At 36.8% G+C, this 23,665-nt stretch overlaps 1 pseudogene across 1 annotated transcript; it reads left to right on the forward strand.

The window, feature by feature from the left end:
• The first annotated feature begins 614 nt into the window (after positions 1-614).
• On the forward strand, positions 615-23,649 carry LOC125407709 (claudin-34 pseudogene; annotated as a pseudogene). Its single transcript, XR_015000387.2, has 3 exons — positions 615-724; positions 22,143-22,222; positions 22,839-23,649. The product of XR_015000387.2 is annotated as a claudin-34 pseudogene (transcript).
• Positions 23,650-23,665: the final 16 nt, after the last annotated feature.

Consider the following 23,665-nt stretch of genomic DNA (forward strand, 5'->3'; position numbering starts at 1 on the left):
TTGCAAATGAAAGATCCCGAGAGCTGGGGCATGGCTTGGACTATATAAGCTGCCCCTGAACACAATAAAATTGTCATTTTTGGCATTCTTGTATCAAGGATGACCCATGTCACTGTCTCTCTGTCTATCTCTGTGTGTATATTTTTAAGTCTCCAGATAGTTCCCAGATCACGTACCATTCCATAGTGCAGGCACTAAAGCAAATCACTCACTTCTAATATAAAATTCTTTTCTACATGGAAATGAAATTTTAAAAACATTACCACCTCCAATGACAGAGGATAGAAGCTACTCTTCAAAGAAGGAGAAAGCAGAAAGCAACTGATGTCAGGGTTGAATCAGTCAGGTGTATAATGACCATAAACAGAAAATTCCATTAGTAAATACCAAATAGTGCAAATGTTGAAAACAAAGGACAACACAAAAGAAAGTACAGACAATACCACAGTCTCCCCCGGCCCTATCAACAGTGTCAAGACTCAAACATTAATGACAAAAAACAAGTAGGTGAGATCAACTGAGACTTGGAATTTGATGACACAATAGAATTCTCAGAACTAGAAGCAGCCAATAATAGCTCAAGAGCTCAGAGCTCTCTGTGAAGCCAACAAAGAGCCTCAAAGGACAAGTGAGAGGAGCCAGTTCCTTGTCAGCTCTCCTGACCTACATAACTGGCTTTCCTGTCACTCACCTACCATTCGTTCACTTGACAGCAGCATCTCTGGTTAGTAAAGCTTCTATTCATTTTCATTGTTTGGTCTGTATAATATGACTAAAAACTCATTCATATCAAAATTCGGTATATAGTTCCACGCAGAAAGATCATTCACTGCTGTGTTGTGAAACCGTCGTGACTTTCCATTTTCTCTAACTAGCTCTGTACTTATCAACTGTCACCTCTTATTTCTCACTGCTCTGGGCACTAGCAACTATCACTATGGCTTTTTACTCTGTAGGGTTGAGCTGCCAGGGCCTTCCTTAGTGTAATCACATGGTATTTGAGATAACTCCTATTTTATTTAACATTCTATTTCTATGGAGACATTATGGTCAAGAGAACTCTTATGAATCTAACATTTAATTGGAGAGTTGTTTACAATTTTAGAGGGTTAGTGTAAGAGTCAGCACTTTCCAATGGATACCCACGCCCGACCCAGGCTGCGCGCTTCCTGAACTCGGGCCCACGAGAAGGGACGATTGTCCTGAGGGTTGAAAAAAGAGACACACACACAAAAGAAACCTGGCTCATCTACAAGAGTAAATGGCAACTTTATTAAGCATAAGTCGGGTATATATACTGTGGGGCAGAAAGACACCAGCCCCCCATCAGGAACAAGGAAAGAGAAAAGTCAGGGGGCCGCACCCAAGGTCGGAGAGCAGCTGAACAGAGAAAAGAGGAAGCCAGGTGGGCGTGCTCAGGCTCAGAGAAAAGCTGTCCTGGGAACCTTGCCTGCAGCGAGAACCTTGCTTGCAGGTGGAATTACCATAACAGTAAAGGGAGAGTTCTCTCTAAGCTACACCCTTGGGCCATAGGTGAAATTAACATAACAGGAGAGGGCAGTTCTATGCTACACCCTCAAGCTGATGCAGTGGAACCAGGAAGCAGAATAGCCCTGCAAAGCGCCTCGGGAAAAATGGGGAACCTGTGTACCTACAGGTTAGTCTGTAATATCATGGCAGGAAAAAATGAATCCATAGCTGAGATTCGTGTTAAGGGCTTTAATCCATTTGGACCTGAGTTTTGTGCATGGGGATAGATATGGATCTATTTGCATTCTTCTACACGGTGACATCCATTTATGCTAACACCACCTGTTGAAGATGCTTTCTTTTAGCATTGTATAATTTTATCTTCTTTGTCAAAAATTACATGCTCTTAGGTGTGTGGATCAATATCGCAGTCTTCAGTTCAATTCTGTTGTCCACTTATTGGATTTTCTGTCAATATCAAGCTGTTTTCATTACTGTATATCTATAGTAGAGCTTAATGTCAGGGATAGTGATGCTTCCAGAAGTTCTTTTATTGTACAGGATTGTTTTGGCTCTCCTGTATTTTTTGTTTTCCCAAATGAAAGTTTAATATTGTTCTTTCAAGGTCTGTGAAGAATTGTGCTGGGATTTTGATGGGGATTGTATTGAATATGGTGATTAATTTTGGTAGAAATGCCATTTTATTATGTTGATCTTACCTAACTAAGAGCATGTGAGATCTTTTGATTTTCTGATATCTTCTTCACATTCTTTCTTCAAAGACTTAAAAGTTCTTGTTGCATATAATAATATTTTTATCTATTTTTAATAAATAAAGCTTACCTGAAGATCAAAATGTAAAAATAAACCTATAGAAGCCATGCAGTGATATCACACACCTTTAATCCCAGGATTTGGGAGACAGAGGCAGATCGATCTTTGTGAGTTCAAGGCTCCCTGGCCAAAACGAGATTGACGCAGAAACAGATCCAGGTGGTGGTGGCTCACATCTTCAATCCCAGTACTAGGGAGTCACCCCATTAATCCCAACACTAAAGTGGAACATAAAATGGGAGGAGACAAAGGTTTAGCTCTCTGTCTACAGTTGCCCAGCCTTGGTAGAGGTAAGTCGTTTCTAGTGGCTTAGCTGTTTTGGTTTTCTAATCTTCAGCTTGAATCCCAATATCTGTCTTGGGTTATTATTACTCAGACATACAGGTATTTCACTTTTTTGTTTAGTGTTACCCCCAAGATATTTCATGTTATTTGTGTCTATTGTAAATGGTGATGTTTCTCTACTTTCTTTCTCAGCCCCTTTATCATTTGTATATAGGAGGACTACTGATATTTAGAGTTGATCTTGTATCTGGCCACATTACTGAAGGTGTTATCAGTTCTAGGAGTTTCCTCATAGAATTTTGGGGGCCACTTATATATACTATCATAGCAAAAGTTTGACCTCTCTCCTTCCCATTTGTATCCCCGTAATGTCCTTTTGTTGTCTTATTGGTCTAGATAGAACTTTGAGTACTATGTTGAATAGATATGGAGAGCGTGAACAACCTTGTCTTGTTCTTGATTTTAGTGGAATTTCTTTGAACTTCTGTCCATTTAATTTGATGCTGTCTGTCAGCTTGCTGTATACTGCCTTTATTATGTTTAGATACATTCCCTGTATCCCTGATCTCTCGAAAACCTTTATCATGAAGAAGTGTTGGATTTTGTCAAATGCTTTTTCAGCATCTAATGAGATGATCTTGTTTTTTTCAGTTTATGTATATTGTAGACTACATTGAGAAATCTTCATATGTTGAATCATTCATGAACTTCTGGGATGAAGACAACTTGATCTTGATGGACGATTTTTTATATGTTCTTGGATTCTGTTTGCCAGTATTTTATTGTGTATTTTTGCATCAATATTCATAAAGATGAATGGTCTATAATTCTCTTTCTTACTTGAGTTTTTGTGTGGTTTCAGTATCAGGGTAACTGTAGCCTCATAAAAATAGTTTGGCAATGTCCCTTTTGCTTCTATTTTGTGGAACAATTCGAGAATAGGTATTAGCACGTCTTTAGAGTTCTAGTAGAATTCTGCATTGAATTCTTCATTGGGTCCTGGACTACTTTTGGCTGGGAGACTATTACTGACTGGTTCTATTCCTTACAGGTTCTAAGTCTATTTAAATTGTTCATCTGGTTTTGGTATGTCGTACCTATCCAGAAAATTGTCCATTTCCAATTTTGTGAAGTACAGGTTTTGTAGTATGACCTAATGAGTCTCCAAATTTCCTTAGTATCTGTTGTTATGTCCCTCTTTTCCTTTCTGAATTGTTAATTTGGATGTTTTCTCTCTGCATTATAATTAGTTTGGATAAGGATTTGTCTAGCTTATTGATTTTCTCAAAGAACAAACTCTTTGTTTCATTGATTCTTTGAACTTTTTTGTTTCTATTCTTTTAATTTCTGCTCTCAATTTGATTATTTTCTGTTCTCTACTCCTGAGTGAATCAGCTTCTTTTTGTTCTAGAACTTTCAGGTTTGCTGGTAAATCACTAGTGTAAGATTTCTCTACTTTCTTTATGTCAGTACTTAGTGCTATGAACTTTCCTCTTAGCTCTGCTTTCTTCTTGTCTCATATGTTTGTGTATGTTGTGCCTTAATTTTCATTGAATTTTAGGAAGACTTTAATTTTTTTATTCCTTCTTAATCCAAGGGTGATTCAATTGAGCACTGTTCAATTTCCATGAGTTTGTAGGCTTTATGCAATTAGTGTTATTGAATTTTAACTTTAAGTCATGGATAAGATACAGAAGGTTATTCCATTCTTTTTTGTATCAGTTGAGGTTTGCTTTGTTACTGAATATATGTTCAGTTTTCGAGAAGGTTCCATGAGGTTCTGAGAAGGTATATTCTTTTGTGTTTGGGTGAAATGTTCTAAATATGTCTGTTAAGCCCATTTGAGTCATGACATCTGTTAGTTGTTTTATTTCTCTGTTAAGTTTTTGTCTGGCAGACCTGTCCTTTGGTGAGAGTGAGGTATAGAAGTCTCCTACTGTTAGTGTGTGGGATTTGATGTGTGATTTAAGGTTTAGTAATGTATCTTTTATATATGTGGGTGCCCTTCTATTTGGGGCATACATGTTCAGAATGAGACTTCATCTTGACAAAATTTTCTGTGATGAGTATGAAGTGTTCTTCTCCATCTTTTTTGATTAATTTAATTTGAAGTCTGTTTTCTTAGCTATTAGGATAACTACACCTGATTGCTTCTTAGGTCCATTTGATTGGAAAATATTTCCCAACCCTTTACTCTGAGGTAATGTTTGTCTTTGAGGTTGAGGTGTGTTTCTTGTATGCAGCATAAAAATGGATCCTCTTTTCATATCCTTTCTGTTAGCTTGTGTCGTTTTATAGGTGAATTGAGTCCATTGATATTAAGAGATGTCAATGGCCAGTGACTGTTAATTTTTGATATTTTTTGTGGCACTGTTTGTGTGTTTCCCTTGTTTAGGGTTTGCTAGTGTGAGGTTATCTGTTGTCTGTGTTTTGTGGGTCAGTTAATTACTTTGGGTTTGAGTTTTCTTTCTAGTGGTTTTTGTAGGGCTGGGTTTGTGGATAGGTATTGTTTAAAGCTGGTTTTTTGAGGGAATATCTTCTTTCTCAGGATATAATGATTGAAAGCTTTCCCTTGGATAACAGACTGAGCTTAGTGTCTGCAGCAATCTGTCCAGGAAACCTAACTTTCATGGTTTCCGTTGAGAAATCCATTGTAATTCTGATAGATTTGTCTTTATTTGTTACTTGGCCTTTTCCTTTGCAGCTCTTAATATTCTTTCTTTATTTTACATGTTTATATTGTTATATGGTGAGGAACTTTTTTTGGTTCAGTCTACTTAGTGTTCTATAAAGTTCTTGTACTTTCATAGGCCTGTCCATCTTTAGGTTGGAAAAGTTTATTTTTTTCTACGATTTTATTGAATATATTTTTTGTGCCTTTGATCTGGAGTTCTTCTTCTATCTCTATTATTCTTAGATTTGATTTTCTCATGGTCTCCCAGTTTTCCTGGGATGTTTGTGTTAATAATTTGTTGGATTTAACATTTCTTTGACCTATGAATCCCTTTCTTCTATCATATCTTCAATGCCTGAGATTCTTTCTTTCGTCTCTTGTATTCTGTTGGTTACGCTTGAGTCTATAGTTTCTGTTTGTTTAAACAGATTTTGCATTTCTAAAATTCCCTCAGTTTGTGTTTTCTTTATTGCTTCCTCTTCAGTTTTCAAGTCTTGATCTGTTTGCTTCACCTGTTTGATTGTTTTTTCTTGGTTTTCTTGGCTTTCTTTAAGAGATTTATTGATTTATTTCAATTATATGTTTGTCTTTTCCTCCATTTCTTTAAAGGAATTTTTCATTTTCTCCTTAAGGGTCTCTATCATCTTTATAAAGTTATATTTAAGGTCATTTTCTTCTGCTTCTTCTGGATTACTATGTTCAGGTCTTCCTGTTGTATTACCACAGGATTCTTGTGTTGTCATTTTCTTTTTAGGTTGCTGAATGCATTCTTGCATTGGTGCCTGCCCATCTTTTCCTCCAATTGGTGTGGCAGTGTCTTTACCTTATGTTTCAATCCTTGAAGTTGGTGTCTATGTCTCAGGGGTCCTCTCTTAGACTGATCATTGCAGTTGCTGTCAGTATTTTAGGGGACCACTCTTGGTCCTTTCTGTCTAGTCATTCTGTCTCAGGGAGATGCTGAGGTCCCAGGGATGAGTGTGTTTGAGAGTGGAATGGGTCAATCAGAGTACAGGGACTGATTTGTGTGGGGGAGCGGTTTGGAGCAGTAAGCTTGCCTGTTTACCAGCTTGTGAAGCTAAGGCATGTGGGAGAGTGGCCTGGGGTTTTGTCCTGGGTCCTAGGACTATAGACTGGGCTTTCCACTTGGGGAGCTGGTCACTCACCTCTTGGTCCACTCTGTGTAGTTGCAGTTTGTGCCTCATAAAGCCCTTGAGGGTGAGGTGGAGGAGTGGGTTTAGGGGCAAAGTGGGACCTGTAGATTATAGGGTCCAATTGATATGGGAGTGTTGGAGTCACCTGCCTGCAGTTTGCTTGCCTGCTGGCTGGCTAGTGAAGCTGAGGCAGGTGGCGGAGGTGCCTGGATGTTTTTCCCCAAGAACTAGAGAGTGGGCTCTCTGGTTGGGAGCTGGTCACTCACCTTTTGGTCCACTCTGTGCAGTAAATGTGCCTCAGAGAGCTGCTGAGGTCATGAGAAAAGAATGCAACTTTTAGATTTCAGGGTACAATTGATATGGAGGTGTTTGAATAGTCTGCCTGCATGTGAGTTGCCTGCTGCCTGGCTAGTGAAGCTGGTGCAGGTAGGGGAGGACCTGAGGTTAATCCCAGGGACTTAGGGCCTAGGGACTGGGCTGTCCAGTTGGGGAGTTGGTCACTCATCTCTTTGTTTACTCTGTGCAGTTGCAATCTGTGCCTCTGAGAACTGCTGAGGTTGTGGGAGATGGGTGTATTTGGGGAAAGAATGAGACTTGTAGATTACAAGGTATAATCGATATGGGGGTGTTGGCACAGCCTGCCTGATGGTGACTTGCCTTCTTTCTGTCTAGGCATAAAATGGTTTTTCTCCATCAGAAATTATTTCTGGTGGGTTGATACTGTGAATATTAATTGCAATAGGCTGTAATAAATAATAATGGCTCATCAACTTCTGAAACCTTTTGACCTGATCCTGTATACTCCACAATGCTCTAAGCACTACTATCTCCCAAGCTCCTAATAAAATGTCTCATTAAGACCTGCTTAATACATTCATCCACTTTTCTAATCCAAAGTCCAGACATCTTCCAAATTTCTCTACCAGCAGGGTAAGGCATTTCATAGAAATACCCCAACTCCTGATTTAGTCACTGTTCTAACACTGTGAAGAGCATTAGAACATAGAACATAGAAGACTATGACCAAGGCAGGTCTTATAGAAGAAAAGAACTCTTTAAGTGGTAGCTTAGTTTCAATTTTAGATGGTTACTCAATGATTATCATGACAAGAAGCAGATAGGTATTGTACTGGAGCAGCAGCTGAGAACTCATATCTGATTCAAACACTTCAGGCAGAGGGAGAGTGTGTGTGAAACTGGACTTGTCATGGACTTTTGAAACCTGAAATTCTACCCCATGTAACACACCTGCTTCAAAAATTCCATACTTCCTTCAACAAGGCCATACCTCCTCATGTATCCCAAGCAGTTCCACTAACTTGGGACCAAGCAATTAAGCATATGGGAGTATGGTGACCATTTTTTTATTCAGATCACCATATATGGGTAGGTGTAGTGGCACTTCATTTGTATTTTAATAAATAAATCTTGCCTGAGGATCAGAAAAATAAAATAGCCACACTGGACAGTCTTACAGACTAGGCATTAGTGGCACACACCTTTAATCCCAGTAGCCACACTAGTTTACTATAGAAACCAGGTAGTGGTGCATGCCCTTAATCCCAGAACTAGAGAGGATTATAAAAAGGAGGAGACAGCTCTCAGACATAGTCTCATTCTGAGATTTCTGGAGGCAGCATCACCATTTCCGACTGAAGTCTAAGTAAGCGCAAGTGGCTGACTGTTTTGCTTTTCTGACCTTCAGGTTGAGCCCCAATTGCTGTCTCTGTGTTTTTATTAATTGTGCTTCAGATTGTCTTATTTTAGTTAGCACACTTCTCAAGTATCATCCATGTTATCACCTGAGAATTTTTGTCCTTCTCAGGAATATAATTAGGAATAATCTATAATCAGTACACTTAATCTCCTGTGTGTTATGATATGGAGTGAGCAGATCCCTGGCAGGTGACCCCACATTGCCAGACAGATCTTAAGTGGGAAGTTTTATTGGGGGAAGGGAAGGGAATGGGAAAAGGAAGGGAGAGAGGGAAAGAGAAGAGAAAGAAAGGCAAAGAAAGAAAAAGAGAAGAGACAAGAAAAGTCCTGCCTGGGCCTTCAGAACATCAGTGGGAAAGAGAACAGGAATAGGTGGGACTTGTCTCTTAAAGGGATGGGGTATGGTCTGCCATGCACACAGGTGTGATGCAGGGTGCAGGGCATTATTCACCATGCCAGGTTCCCAAGGAGCAGGGCCAAGGTTGTCTGTATACTGTCATTCCTCTCTTAGATTTTTTTTAATAAATGGGTGAGGAGCTAGGCATGATAGGCTAAGAGAATGAGGATGTTGAGTTCTCTAGACTGCATCCTGCTGATTTGTGGATGTTGAAATCTGGGGGGGGATCTGAAAAAACTGGGATGCTGGCCATGTTCTGGGGTATCTTGTTGTTTTACTACTGTCCAGGCTCTGTGAAACTGTCTGATATCTCTTGTACCTGGTGAGGTGTTGGCAGAGCAGACAATAAGGTTAAGTTTAGGAAAAAGTATTTTTTTAGGTCCTGATGATTGGGTATGAAGGTGATAGGACCATGAAAAGGTGGAGAGGCTTAAGGTCTTAGGGCCTGGTAATTGAGGCAGTGATGCATTTGACCTGTTCAAGGTGAAGCCTTCAAGTTGGCTTCCTGAATTTTACGTGAATTCTTTGAGTTTGTAAAAACATAAGTTTTAGAGACATTAGCATTTTGTTATTTATAATCTGTACTGAAATTTACACTGTATTAACAGAAATATATTTAAGCCAGCAGTGACCGTGATATGTATTTTTATTTTTTTACAATGAAAAGTGTCTTTAAGGTCTACAGTTAAGAAATCACCAAAGGAAATTTAAAATCTTGATCTTAAGAGAGCTAGATTAATAACTTATGAGAATTTTATTGATTATTATTAAGACTATGAAAAATAGCATAATGAGAGAGAAATCTAATAACTTGCATTTGTACACCTTGTACCCTTAAGCATTCTTAGATCCTCATGTCTTAAGCTTTCATGTCTTTACATAAATAAACCTTAAAGCACCTGTATTTTCCCCATCATTATGACATTACCTTAACACTCAGGAGAAATCTGTTTTATTAGACTATCTCTTTTTTAAAGTCTGGTAATGAGGTAAACTTTTTTCTAGATTTAGCCTTGGCTCTTAGAGAGTGAAGCCTCTGACCTTAATTTTACACAGAGAACTGAGAAGGCAGCTGACAAAGCAAACTGTAATACGGAGCTTGAGAAGGATAAATTTCACCTGAGTTATTGAAGAAAAATGTCAGAGACTTACTTGATTGACAGCCCAGACAGCCACCCCAGGGCCCTCCATGGTCATTAAAGTCATAGGCTTCAGAACAACTTCCATTTTATGGCTGGCAGCATGTAGTCTGTCAGGCTTCAGAAGATTCTGTGGATTAGGAGTTTGTAGGAAGGACAGCCTACTTTGCCCTGGGCTATGTGAGGCAGTTGATTTCAGTGTCCCATCATCCACATCTGAAGAGGTTCTTAACAGCAGTTAAGGTGAAGGGCAGGTTTTTGCTCAGTGGCTAGTACTTTCATTTAGAAAGCAAGTTATTGATGGAAGTTCTGTTCCCATTCATCTTCTTTGGAGGAAATGAGGGTGGTGCAAGGAGTCAACCTGTCTCTCTATTACAAAACCCTTTTTAAATTAAATGTTTAAATGCTATACTCCCTAGACCTCTCAGCATTTGAGGCCTGTCTATGGGATATATATGAGTTATGACTATAATGACATTAGTGAAGGATTTTCCTGAAGAGCAGGATCCAAGCTGAGAGGTTGTGGAATAGAGTTTTACCCTGAGTCCTCCAGATTGACTATAATTGGTTTTTACTTAACATGTTTGATTTATGTTTGAGATTGTTAGAGTTTGTTCATCTAAAGTGACATTTATAACCTTACATTTTTATTACTTTGTAGAATATATTGAAGCAGAGTTAAATCACTTATACAGTATAAAGTGACAGATCTAACCATAGTGGGGGAAGGAAAGGGAGTGGGAAAAGGGAAGGGAGAGAGGGGAAGAGAAAAAAGAAAAAAAGAGACAAGACAGGAAAAGTCTTCCCTGTCCCTTCAGACAAGCAATGAGGTAGAGAGTGGGAGTAGGCAGGGTTTGTTGTAGTGGTATATCATTTGTATTTTGATAAATAAATTCTTCCTGAATACTAGAGGCAAAGCTAAAGCCACTAGACATCAGGCAATGGTTACACACACCTTTAAACTCAGGATTTGGGAGACAGAGTCACCTGTATCTCTGTGAGTTAAAGGCTACCCTGGACTGCACAAGATCAATGCAGAAACATATCCAGTTGGTGATGGATATCACACCTTTAAACCCAGCACTAGAGGAAATAGAAGCTGGGAGGAGAGAGAGAGGCTTATTCTGCTTAGTTTACAGTCGCCCAGCCTTGGTAGAGGTAAGACTTCTCTAGTGGCTTGGCTGCTTTCCTTTTCTGGTTTTTAGGTTGAACCCCAATTTCTGTCTCAGTGTTTTTTATTATTTATACTGTATTTGGTGTCAAATATTTGAGGTAGAAATTCATGAAAAATTCATTTGCCTGAAGCTTTTTAGCCACCAACAAAGCCCAGGGTTGTGCATGGGGCTCCAGCCCTATCCAGCAAGGTTCTCTCTCTCTCTCTCTCTCTCTCTCTCTCTCTCTCTCTCTCTCTCTCTCTCTCTCCATCATGGGTTGCAGACACTCCCTGAATTCTCTTCTCAGGCTGCTGCCAAACTAGGTGACTGCCATTAAATCCAGTCAGGCTTTTACTGTTCTGCATAGCAGAAATCAGCCTCACATCTACCTCAACATTGTTGGCAGATTTGGTAAGATAATTGGGAATTATTAAAGGGAGGAATTGGTTAAAAGAGAGAGATTTTTCATACAATAAAAATGGGAAAAACCATTATAAAAAAAGTGATTTTAGTCTCTGTTTAATGATATGCTAGATAGGTTAAAAATGGAATGATTGAGAAGATATCTGATTTAGATCGGATTTATGTAATGTCAATTATAAACATTATCAGCATCTTCACTTTTGTTGTATCACTTAAAAAGTTGATTAATCTGAGTGCTAAGATATAGGCCTTAGAATCATCTAATATAACAGATCACAGAGAAATTCAAACTCAGACAAGAAGAATTTAATGAAGAGCCAATTTCAGCCTTGCATTATAATAATGGAGAGGAAGAGCCTAAGGTTTACAGACAACCAACCATAATATTCCCAGCAACCTTACAAGAATTTCAAAATGACAGATGTTATGTTATAGCTAACTGTATCCCTGTGCCATTATTAGATTTAGAGATTCAAAGAAACAACCGTCTCATATTGCAAGCATTCACCTTTTGTGAAACAAATGTTATACTCATGGTCACTTTATAATAGAATTACCCCTAATGGCTAGAAAGATTTGGTTAATGTAGTTTTAGAGATCAGTATACAATTACAATGGAGTACCTGGTTCAGAGAAGAGGCTAAGATTATTGAACAATGAACTAAAGCTAGAGGTAGAGAAATCACCCAAGATCAAATTCTTGGAGAAAGAGACTATGCTACGATAGAAAGGTAGGTTTTATATGATATTCACAAACAGGATTTATGCCATGTATCAGCTTTGAATGCTTGGAACAAAATTGGAAAATTAGGAAAGAAAATTGAGACATTTAATACAGGGGCCAAAGGAAGCCTTTATGAAATTTTTACAAAGATTGACTTCAGCAGTAAATAAAATGATAAGAAATTCAGATGCTGGACAAGCAATAATTTAATATCTGGCTTTTGAGAATGCCAGTTCTCTACACAAAAGGATAATTAGGCCATTAAAGACAAGGTCAGCACCTTTGGAGGAATGGTTCCAAAAACCAATTAACACAGAAACCCATTGACACGATGATACATGGATAAGAGAGGTAATATCCAGAGGTTTGAAAGAAAATCAAAGTGCCAAATGTTATAACTGTGGTAAACAAGGTCACTGTAAAATGAATTGTATACAGGGTGTTCCTATAAACAATCTTTTTTTTCTTAAAATAATCCTTTCAGAATGTCCCTCCCTTCTGGACTTATGCAGAAGGTGTTACAAAGGCAGGTACTGAATTGATGAATGTAGGGCAATGACAAAAATTCAAGGTAATCCTTTGCCATTGGAAAACTCTTTGAAGGACTTCTCACAGGCCCCTAATCCAAATTTGACCCGTATGCTAAATCTAGTTCAATTGTTTCTTGCCATTATATAGGAAACCTCTTCCCAGAACAACTAAAGTACCTGTTGCCTATTGTAAGAAACCATACTGCTTTGGATAATAGAACGACTATAGAAGAGAGAACAAAGAAATTAAGGAGAAGCCATAAACTGAATATTTTGACAAACTTCTATAAATGAACAAAGATCAAAATTAAAAATTCAAATAAATGACATTGTTGTTGAAAGTCTGGTAGACACAGGTGAGGATAAAATAATAATTTCACCAGAATCTTGGCATCCAAATTAACCTCTCCATGACATAAATGTTCAGTTCTTAGGGATCAGAACTTTATCTCAGATAAAGTAGAGCAGGAGATGTGACAAATGTATAAATCCAGAAGGACAAGGAGGAACATTAAAACCATATGTAGCTAACATGGAAATGAATTTGTTGGGATGTGATTTGTTACAGCAATGGAATACTCAGATTAACATTTCCCAAATCATAGAACCAAAACATAAATTAACATATGTTCTGGGAACAATACTGGTTTTTATAAAGAGAAGTCACTGAACATTCAGGTTGTACAAGAAGAGGACACAAAGGCTGCTGATATTTCAAAGACACCAACAGGCTTACCTTTAAAATGGTTGACAGACAATCCTGTATGGGTTAAGTAATGGCCTTTAACAACAGAGAAATCACAGACTTTAGAATAGCTGATATAGGAGCAACTAGATGCTCACCATATTGAAGAATCAACTAGTCCTTGGAATTCTGTATTTGTTCTTAAAAACAAATCTGGAAAATGGAGAATGGTAACAGATTTCAGAGCTGTTAATAAGATGATTCAACCAATAGTCTCCCTAAAGTCTAACATCTCTTTGCCTTATCTATTGCCTGGAGGATGGCCTCTTATAGTTATTGATATTAAAGTTTTTTTCTTCACTATAACTTTACAAGAATAAGACAGAGAAAAATTTGCCATCACAGTGCCTACTTATAATAATTCTCAGAGTGCTAAGAGATATTAATGGAAGATTCTCCCACAGGGAATGTTAAATAACCCCACCTTGTACTAATGTTTTCTAAGTCAGCCATTTAAATGATACATAAGCAATTTCCTGAATCTATAGTTTACCATCACATGGATGACATTTTGTTATCTGATTCAAATGTAGATACTTTAGAATTTTTGAAGAAGTAAAGAAAATTTTGCCTTGTTGGGAATTACAAATTGCTCCTGAAAACACACAAAGAGGAGATTCTATTAATTAGTTAGGCTATAAAATTAGGTTACAGAAAATTAGACCCCAAAAGGTGCAAATTTGGAGAGATTGTTTACAGATGCTTACATCTAAATATTGCTAGGAGTCATCTCCTCACTAAGGCCCACTATTGGGATAAAACATAATGAAATAATTCATTAAAAAACCTTACATGATAACAAAGATTTAAATATTCTCAGAGAATTATAAACAGGTGAGAGAGAATTGATTTTGATTGAAGATCAATTGAAGAAGATACATGTGAATCTTGTGGATCTGAATCTTAACTGCATTCTGGTCATATTACCTTCCAAATAATCCCCTACAGGACTTTTAATGCAGAGGGAAGATATTTTCTTAGAATAGATCTTTTTACTACATACACTGAGTTAAAAATTAAAGACTTATGTAGAAAGGGTCTCTGGGTCAATTATAAAAAATTTAAGACTTCTTCAATTAGCAGGCATTGAGCCAGCAGAAATTATAGTACCTTTTACTAATGTTGAAATTAACAAATTATGGAAAGAGAGTGAACCATGGCAAAGAGCTTGCAGTAATTTTTTGGGAGAGATTATCAACAGCTATCCTAAAAACAAGAGAATTGTTCAACTTACAAAGAGAGGTAATTAGATCTTTCCTTGCATTGTATGGTACACACCAAAAACCAGAGGCCCTACATTATATAGTGATGCAAGTAAATCAGGAAAGGCATGTTACAAATAAGAAAATTTAAGTAAGTGAAACAAGGCCCTTATGATTCTGTCGAAAAGTCAGAATTATAAGCTATTCTCATGGTACTAAGGGATTTTGAAGGACCTCTCAACGTAGTTACTGATTCACAATATGCAGAGAGAGGTGTTTTGCATACTGAAACTGCTGAATTAATAACAGATGATACAGAATTGGCTTTATTATATATTCATGTACAAGATATAATCAAGAATAAGCATCATCCCATATACATAACACACATCCAATCCCATAAGGGTCTGCCAGGTCATCTAGCATCAGGTAATGCAGAAATTGTTTGATTGTAAATGTGCTTGAAGGCCTCAGAATTTTGTAAAAATCATTATATCAATAGCAGTGGTTTAAAAATGTACTTTACTATTACATGGCCACAAGCAAAGGAGATTTTAAGGAAACATTTTACTTGTTCTTTATACAAGCAAACAGCATTACCTGCAAGAAGTAACCAAAAAGATACTCAAAGAAATCAAATCTGGCAGATGGATATGTTCAATTTTGTAGAATTTGGAAAACTAAAATATGTATACCACACCATTAATAGCTATTCTGGTTTTCAAGGGGCAATGATTGAGTTTGAAAAAGGCTGATTCGGTAATCACACATTTGCTAGAAGTTATGTCCATCATGGGTACACCTATACAAATAAAGATATAATGCTTTGGCATATTTCACTAAGAAAATGAAATTTCTTTTTGCTTATTATGGTATAAAACATATTACATGTCTACCACACAATGTTACAGGCCAGGCAGTTACAGAAAGAGCAAATTAAACTATAAAGGATATGTTACATAAACAGACAGGAATGATAAATACCCCCATAAACAGGTTACGTAATGCTTTATTAACTTTTAATTTTCTAAATACTAATGAGAAAGGAACAATAGCTGTGGAGAGACATTGGATTGTAGAAAAATCTATGGAATTAAATCAGTCAATATACTTTAAAGATGTACTCACCTCATAATGGAAACCAGGACATGTGTTATGTTTGGGAAAGGATTTTGCTTTTCTTTCCACAGAAATTGATAAAGATTTGCTTTAAAAAGACATGCCTCTTAATTAGAAGAGATGATAAGTCATCTGAACTAGCAAATAAAACTAACAAATGCTTTTTATTTTTTATTACATATAACTTGCCAAATGAGAATCTCCCCCACAATTAGGGTTTTTGGTGAAAGTTTTTATTCCTGTCTTTTCAGGAGAATAAAGATATCCAGCTAGGGAATCCGAAGAAAAAGAACAAATCATCCATAAAAATGCCTCAAGAATAAGAATAAATTGGTCTATTGGTATATCACATTTCCAAAAAAGAAAAACTTCCATAAATCTTCCCAAATCTTTGTTTCTGTTGTCCCTACAGACATATAATACAAATGATCTTTTTGTAGTCCCCATCTAATTAAAGATTTAAGATGGCTCTGGAATTGGAGTGTGGCTCTCTCCTTCTCTAAACTCAAGCATGCTTATTAAAATGAAACTCAAATTATCTGTCTTATGTCAGAAGAGATATGCAATGGGACAAAAGAAAAACAGAAATTTAAGAACTATTTTATTGCTACTAGTTTCATAATCCTTTGGATTTTATATTGATACTTTGATAGCTTTTCTTAAGGTAAAATATTTATAATATTAATATGTATTAATATATTAATATATAATATATATTTTAATGTATTTTAAACTTTTGTCATGATATTAATGGTCATACAGAATACTAACTAATTCTAGAAAAAGTTTTACCTTCCTGTAAATGATTTCAAGTTTGAACCCCTTTCACTTTTCTACAGTGAATCATGAGCACACCTAACAATGATGTTAGATGTCTCCATGAGGTTGATGGGGCCCCACAATGATGACTCCTACAAGATTATGATAATACCACTAAGCTGAAAAGTATCGCCTAAGGTCAACTTTGCACTACAAACTTGTCAGAATAATTTTGAGGTGAATAGCTGAGATGATCCAGCCTAACAGACTACTCTAGCAAGGACTTTAGACAAGCTCTGTACTTTCACATTAGGCATACACTGGACAACAAATGCCCCAATTTTTCTTTTCAGGATCCCCTAAAGATACCATCAACCCTAGACAGCAGGAAGTAAATTTAAGAATATGATGTCCACATTCCCAAGAGGTAGGGTTTTTGGTCCTTCAATGGATTGTAAATAACTGTCCTTGTTTAGAGGGGCTAGTGGCAAGTTATTGTGGATAATGGTCAGGAAAAAAGCTAAGCAAAGAAAATTAGATTAAAGCTTCTTGTTTTTTTTTAAAAAGGTGGGATATTGATATGATAGTATAAAAGAGTAGATTATTGAATCTGCTCTCAAGAAAAATAGAGGATATAGCTATGATAAGGTAAAAAAGCAGACTACTGAATCTACTTTTAAAAGTAGCTACTAGTTTTAAATGTTTTATATTGGATTTAACTTTTGTATATTATATACAAATATTATATATTGAGAATGGTTTTGTTAAAACATACTATACATACATTTCTGCTGTTGTTCAAGGTATTGTACCAATATAAATTATTTAACAATGTAATTCAAATTTATAGCCCTCAAAAATTCTTATTACCAACCGAGATAATAAGAAAATGCAGGTTAATAGTTAATCACCTATTATAATCAAATTTGTAGTCACATTGGGTATGTTTTAAAGGTATAACAAAGATATATTTTAGATAGGTCATCTTCAAACACTTCAGAAATCTACAGAATATGTCATTTAAGATGTTTTAATGACCTAGGTTCTTCTTTTGTTTGACAATGAAACATATCTACTCCTGGCAACACCAGTCTACTTCAGAGAAGGGCATTGAAAAAAACTACATATGTAGTTTACTTTTTAAAATTTATTTATTAAGTATACAGTATTCTGTCTATGCGTATGTCTGAGGAGGGCACCAGACTTTATTACAGATGGTTGTGAGCCACCATGTGGTTGTTTTCACCACATGGTGAATTGAATTCAGGACCTTTGGAGGAGCAGGCAATGCTCTTAACCATTGAGCCATCTCTCCAGCCCCTGGAGTTTATTTTCTTTGTTGTGAAAGTAAGTCACTGGGAAAAAAGAGAGGCCCTTGCCTCTACTGTTGATAGTATGCTGTCCTAATTGAAGCATTTAGACACAAAAGAAAGAGACGCCAAAGATAGTTGAGACAAGGAGAGCAAACCCTTAAGGAAATCCTGATTCTCAGAAAAAGTCTATCATATATGTTAGGTCTGTAGGAAAAAAATACCCCAACTTTGCAGAGGAACTTTGGGTGACTGTCTAGACAGCCAGATATTTCTGTCATTACTCACATTTTTTTGAAAGTAGCTTGCTTGCACTTCCTGCTTACCCAGTTAATATTATTTCCTTTTCAGGTCTCTGAGGTAGTTGAAGACTAGAAAATTATAACTATAGTTTCCCTTGTTCACGAGACTCAAAAAAGAAATTCACTAAAGAAATGAAAAGTATATAAGATTGAGAGATATCAAAAAGTAGTGTTGGATGGTAATGTAAATTGTAGTAGAGAGTAAATTAGGTACAAAAATTTGGACTCACCAATATAGGCTGGATATGGACTATTTTCTCTAAATGTCCAATGAAAATGAACTGGGCATTGTTGATGCATTCGTTGCCTGTATATATTGTATATAGTCATTTTACTTATTGAATGTAGTTTTTCTAAATTATTTATAACTATTTTTATTTTAAACAAAAGAGGGTAAATAAAGTGGTATATTATTTGTATTTTGATAAATAAACCTTGCCAAAACCCACTAGAGGTCAGGCAATTGTGACATATACCTTTAATCCAAGGACTTGGGTGACAGAGACAAATAGTTCTCTGTGAGTTTAAGGCCACCCTGGACTACACAAGACCAATGCAGAAATATATCCAGGTGGTGTTGGCTCACACCTTTAATCCCAGTACTAGAGGGAATATAAAATGGGAGGAGAGATCTAGGTTGCTTAGTTTAAGGTCAGCCAGCCTCGCTAGAGGTAAGAGTTCTCTAGTGTGTTGGCTGCTTTGTTTTTCTGGTTTCCAGGCTGAAGCCCAATTTCTATCTCTGAGTTTCTTTTATTAATTATTTGTGCTACAGCTTGTCTCTTAAAGGGACAGGGTACTGTCTGCTATGCACAGAGATGTGACACAGGGCACCAGACATGATGTACTGTTCCAGGTTTCCAAGGAGTAGGACCAAGGTACGCCTGGATACTAACACTCAGTATTGTGTTTAGTAGTGTTGTGCCTTGTTCCTACAAAAATTTCATATATTAAATCCTTGAACTGTCTGTCTTCCCACCTAAGTACTGTCCTATCAAAAGGCCAAGGCAATTTCTATATTTAACCAATGAAAGCAACACAAATACAGAAGTACCTCCTACACCACAAGTCTATTGTAGACAGAGGCTGCTTGTTCATTTTCTGACTGCCCAGATCTGAAATAATTACACAAAACTATATTAATTACAATATTCTTTGACCAATAGCTTAAGCATATTTCTAGCTAGCTCTTACATCTTAAATTAACCCATTTGTATTATTTTGTATTTTACCACGAAGTTCGTGGTTTACCTGGTAAGATTCCTGGGCATCTGTCTTCTTTGATGGCTACATGGTGTCTCCCTAACTCATCCTACTCTCTCTATATATATCTTTTCTAGCCTGGCTATATTCCGTTAAGCCACTGGCTGAAAGAAGCTTCTTTACTAACCAATGGCAATAAAACATATTCATAGCATGCAGAGGGGCATCCCACATCAGTCTATAGATGGAAATATCTTAAAATGTAAAATAAATGAAATGGCATACTCTCATTTAGTTTTCCTCTGAGATATAATGATCATAGCTAGATGATAATCAGTAGAGGAGATCTAAGTTATGGTGTTTCCACAGCAACATGCTGTTAAAACAACAACATCAGCAACGAAACCCAAAAACCAATATTGTATGTAAGAGTTAATGTGCTTAATAGAAACCATACTTGGATTTTTTACTTCGATCTTTACTTGTTCCTCTCTGCCCCCTAGAGCTGTTAGTCTGTTCTACTAGTATGTTACTTGTGAAAGCCATGTTTTTGAACTCCAAATCTCTTGCATAGAACTCATCATTTCCTTTATCATTGTGTTCTGAGCACTTCTGGTTCTTCTCATCTCCTTCATATGCACAGGGCTGTCCCACCTTCTATTTTAGGAAATTCTATAACTCCATTCTGAACTCTCTGAGGGTAACCATGTACAAGAACCTTTTGAATAAGTTAGGGTTATGAGGAGAAGGATGAACCCAGGGAAATTCAGCAGGTTTTTAAAACAATTTTTAGTCAAATCTCTGATTGGAGCATTTTTGCTAAAAAAAAAATCATCTGTATTCCTTTACCTCACCAAACCCTGGAGAGCACAGACAGCTTATGAAGTAATTCAAGAATTAGTATTCATTTTCTTCTAAGTTGTAGTCACATAAGTATATCCTAGTATCCAGGTACAGGAAGAATTTAGAGGATCACAACTTGAAGTACATTCTAGACTCCAGAAAGATCTTGAGGGCATTTAGGCCCATTCAATAAGGCCATTTCTAAGATCAGAAAAAAAACACCTAAGCAAAAAAAATGTATCCATGAACTACTCTTGGAAATAACTCATGCTTGTTCACCTTTCAAAATCATGTCTAATAAAAATAGTTCAGTGGCAGAGTGTTTTTCTAGTATCCATGATGCCCCAGATTTAATATTCAGCAACACAGAAAAATGCTTTTAGGATTATCAGGTCAATAAGAATGTTGGTTGTTAATAAGACCCTTTACAGAAAAGCTCTGGTTATAATTACAAATTCTGGCTTCCAGCTTCAAAAACCCCTTGCCTTATGTCACTGTCCAAAGTATTAATAAGAAAGACTCCTAGACACTCCCCAAATGTTTTCCAAAGATTGATTTGAATGACTTCTCTAGCCTCATTCTCTCCATTCACCTTCAACTACAAACGCCATTTGCCTGCACCCAAGACTAGACAGATAATTTGAGCCTTAATTTCAGAGCAGGTCTCAGGCACAATGTGGCATCCACTCTCCTCATATCTAACACTTTGTGTCCTCCATTTGATTCTTAGGGGAAATGTTCTTTAAGAACTTCTGCCCACATATGGTTCTGTCTCATTATCTTTTGATAAGTTAGATAATGTATTTACATATATACCCACACTCACTCCTAAAGAGACCATCATTAATAAGGAATGCCTAGAAACCATGCTACAAGTGCAATCTATGGTATTAACAAAGGATTAATAAACAGCAAATTCCTGTAGTTTCTAAGTACAGTTTCCTGTTCAATAAAAGATAAGATGCCTTTACTACTTGTTTCTAGTTATTAAGTTCTCCTTATGTAGTAGAGTGTTGACTTCAGGGAGCACAATGAAGGAACTCATATACAGACTTCCTGAAAATGTAGCCTGCGAAAAATGTTCTTCCAGTTATAGGAGTATAAATTCATGGTGGAACATTTCATTAGCTTGCAATAGTCTTGGGAATCTACCTCTAATACACACACACACACACACACACACACACACACATTGTAAGTGTTATCATCATTAAAAAATTCTTACACAAGTTATGAATAGTGATCAAGCACATAACTTTAGCACTCAGAGTCTGAGGAAGGCTTGTTTCATGTCTGAAACCAATGTGGACTACATATAAAGTTAGAAAAAGTTTGGTTTACATTGTAAGAGCCTGTCTACTATAAACAAAAAAATCAAACAAAAAAAATCAATGACAAAATAATGAGACAGACTTTTAGCTTAAAATAAAGGTAGACCAATCTGATTCCAAGGACTCAAGTTTATCATATTTAATGTCTACCTGGCATATTTGAAGACGGAAATAAATGCAAGCATGAATGAATCAATGCAATTACACTGTGTGTCTTAAGTTTTTCCTCTTTCTGGCATTAAATATTGTAAAATAAACTTATTGGAGAAAAGGGTTATTTGGCTCACATTTCTAGGTCAAGACCCATTAATCAGAAGAGGTCAGGGTGGCAAGATCCTGAAGCAGCTAGGCACAAGATAGCCGTCCTTCAGAAGAGGGGGAAATGAAGGAATACATTCCTTTTAGTATTTATATGCATTTCTATATGTACATTCAGCTCACATTACCCTTCCTAGGTAATGGTGCTACCCACACTGGGCAGGTCTTCCTTCTATAATTAACATTATCAAAATAATCCCTCACCGACATGCGTAAAAAACAACCAAATCCAGACTCTGTGAGACTGACTTCTCTGATCATTCTTATATTGTTTCAAGTAGACAATTACAATTAAACATAAAGCTATAAATGTACTTACAGTTTCTTTGTATTTTAAAGTTGCCTAGGGGTTAGGATGATCTGTGTTCACAAATTTTCTTAGAAATTGACATATTTTAAATAATAGAATGAAAAGGGTTGCTTTAAGATAATGTATAATATGTTTCATATTACATATTCCAGAGTAAGTTAATTTTCTATTGCCTTATGAGCTTCCATTCACTTACTCTCTTTCAGCTTTGGTGTGCTGGTGTATTGTATTCAGTCAGTGAGAAGCATGTTATAAAGAAACTGAAAACTTATGGATTTGCTACTAGGTATGTAAAATTCATGCAACTGGTATGAAATAGTTTTATAAATTTCACACTGAAAACTGTATAAACTTCACCCTCTTTCTCCTCAATGTTGAATGCCTTAGTATCAACTCAAGAGAAATGACAACACAATGTATGCACTCAAAATTTCATATTCCATGCTTATTCATATGGTGATGTTCATAACAGGCAAAGCTTTGAGCTAATCCAATGATCCAAGAACATTGAATGATGAGGCAATGTTTGACACATCACTAGGAAAAACTTTTAACACTTGCTAATCATGGGTGTCACTTGAAGATATTATGCAACTGATCAGATGTAGGGTCTCATGCCTCTCATACTAGTCCTTGGATAGGAGAAGCAGTGGGATTTCCACAAGTTTGTGGCAAATGTAGAATTATACAGTGTAGAGGGTGTGTTGATTAGATTATCTACCTGCCTGAACAGATTGACACAGGGGCCTTCTCAGGCTTTTCTCATGCCACATCCAAGTCAGCAGATCTCCATGCAAGGCCCACTCTCTCAAACATAACACTTTTCCCTTAGTACTTTAAATCTGAGTATACTGTCCTTGTCCTGAGTAACTGTCTTCATATTGTCCTGTATATCTTTGCAGTTCTCAAGTATTCACAGTCACCATCATGTTGAAGAAAACATACAATCGCCAAATGGGAGGTTTTGCTTTGACCTCAATGGCCTGTCTACTTTGCTGCATCTCTATGAGGCTTCCTCAGTGGCGAGTGTGGTACTATGAAGACCCTATAATTTTCAAGCCTACAATGGCTTTTGTGGGCATATGGAAAGCCTGTGTTTTCTTCAATGGCAACAACTCCAGCAACATGAAAATATGTCACCAATACAACTACCGTGACTCCTTCATTCCATTGTATATGCAAATAAACCAGCACCTGCTGCTGGTGGCTATCTCTTTCGTGCTTTTTGGGAAAATCACCACCATTATTACTCTTGGTAGTCTGTGCATGGGAAGATTGTGGAGGAATGTCTCAGGCAAACTATTCAGACTTTCAGGAATTCTGAAGATCATTGCTAGCATCTTTATTTTTTTTGCTGTTTTGCTCAATTACATATCCATCATATGTAAATGGGGGGTTGCCTTTCCACCGTCTTTTAATATGCCTTCTGACCCAGACACTCAGAAGATTGGTAGTGCCATGGTTCTTGCAACTATAGCTGCAGTTTCTTTCCTAATAAGTGGCAAAATTTGCATTTCTTCAAATTAAGCCATAGTCAAGACACCCTGTTCTAAAATTTGAAAGTAAATTTTTATCTTACACCACCTTGAAAATTCAGCAAAGATAGAAAACATTTGCTGTTGTGTCTACATAAATTTTGAAAGAGCCCAAAGTGACACCAAATGTGGCCTGTGCCAAAAGTGGTCAAGTTGACCTCCTGTTTTTTGTCTTGTTTTCTGCTTCCATAATT

Source organism: Myodes glareolus, chromosome X, assembly GCF_982192425.1.
Source record: "Myodes glareolus chromosome X, mMyoGla1.1, whole genome shotgun sequence".
Classification (NCBI taxonomy): domain Eukaryota; kingdom Metazoa; phylum Chordata; class Mammalia; order Rodentia; family Cricetidae; genus Myodes; species Myodes glareolus.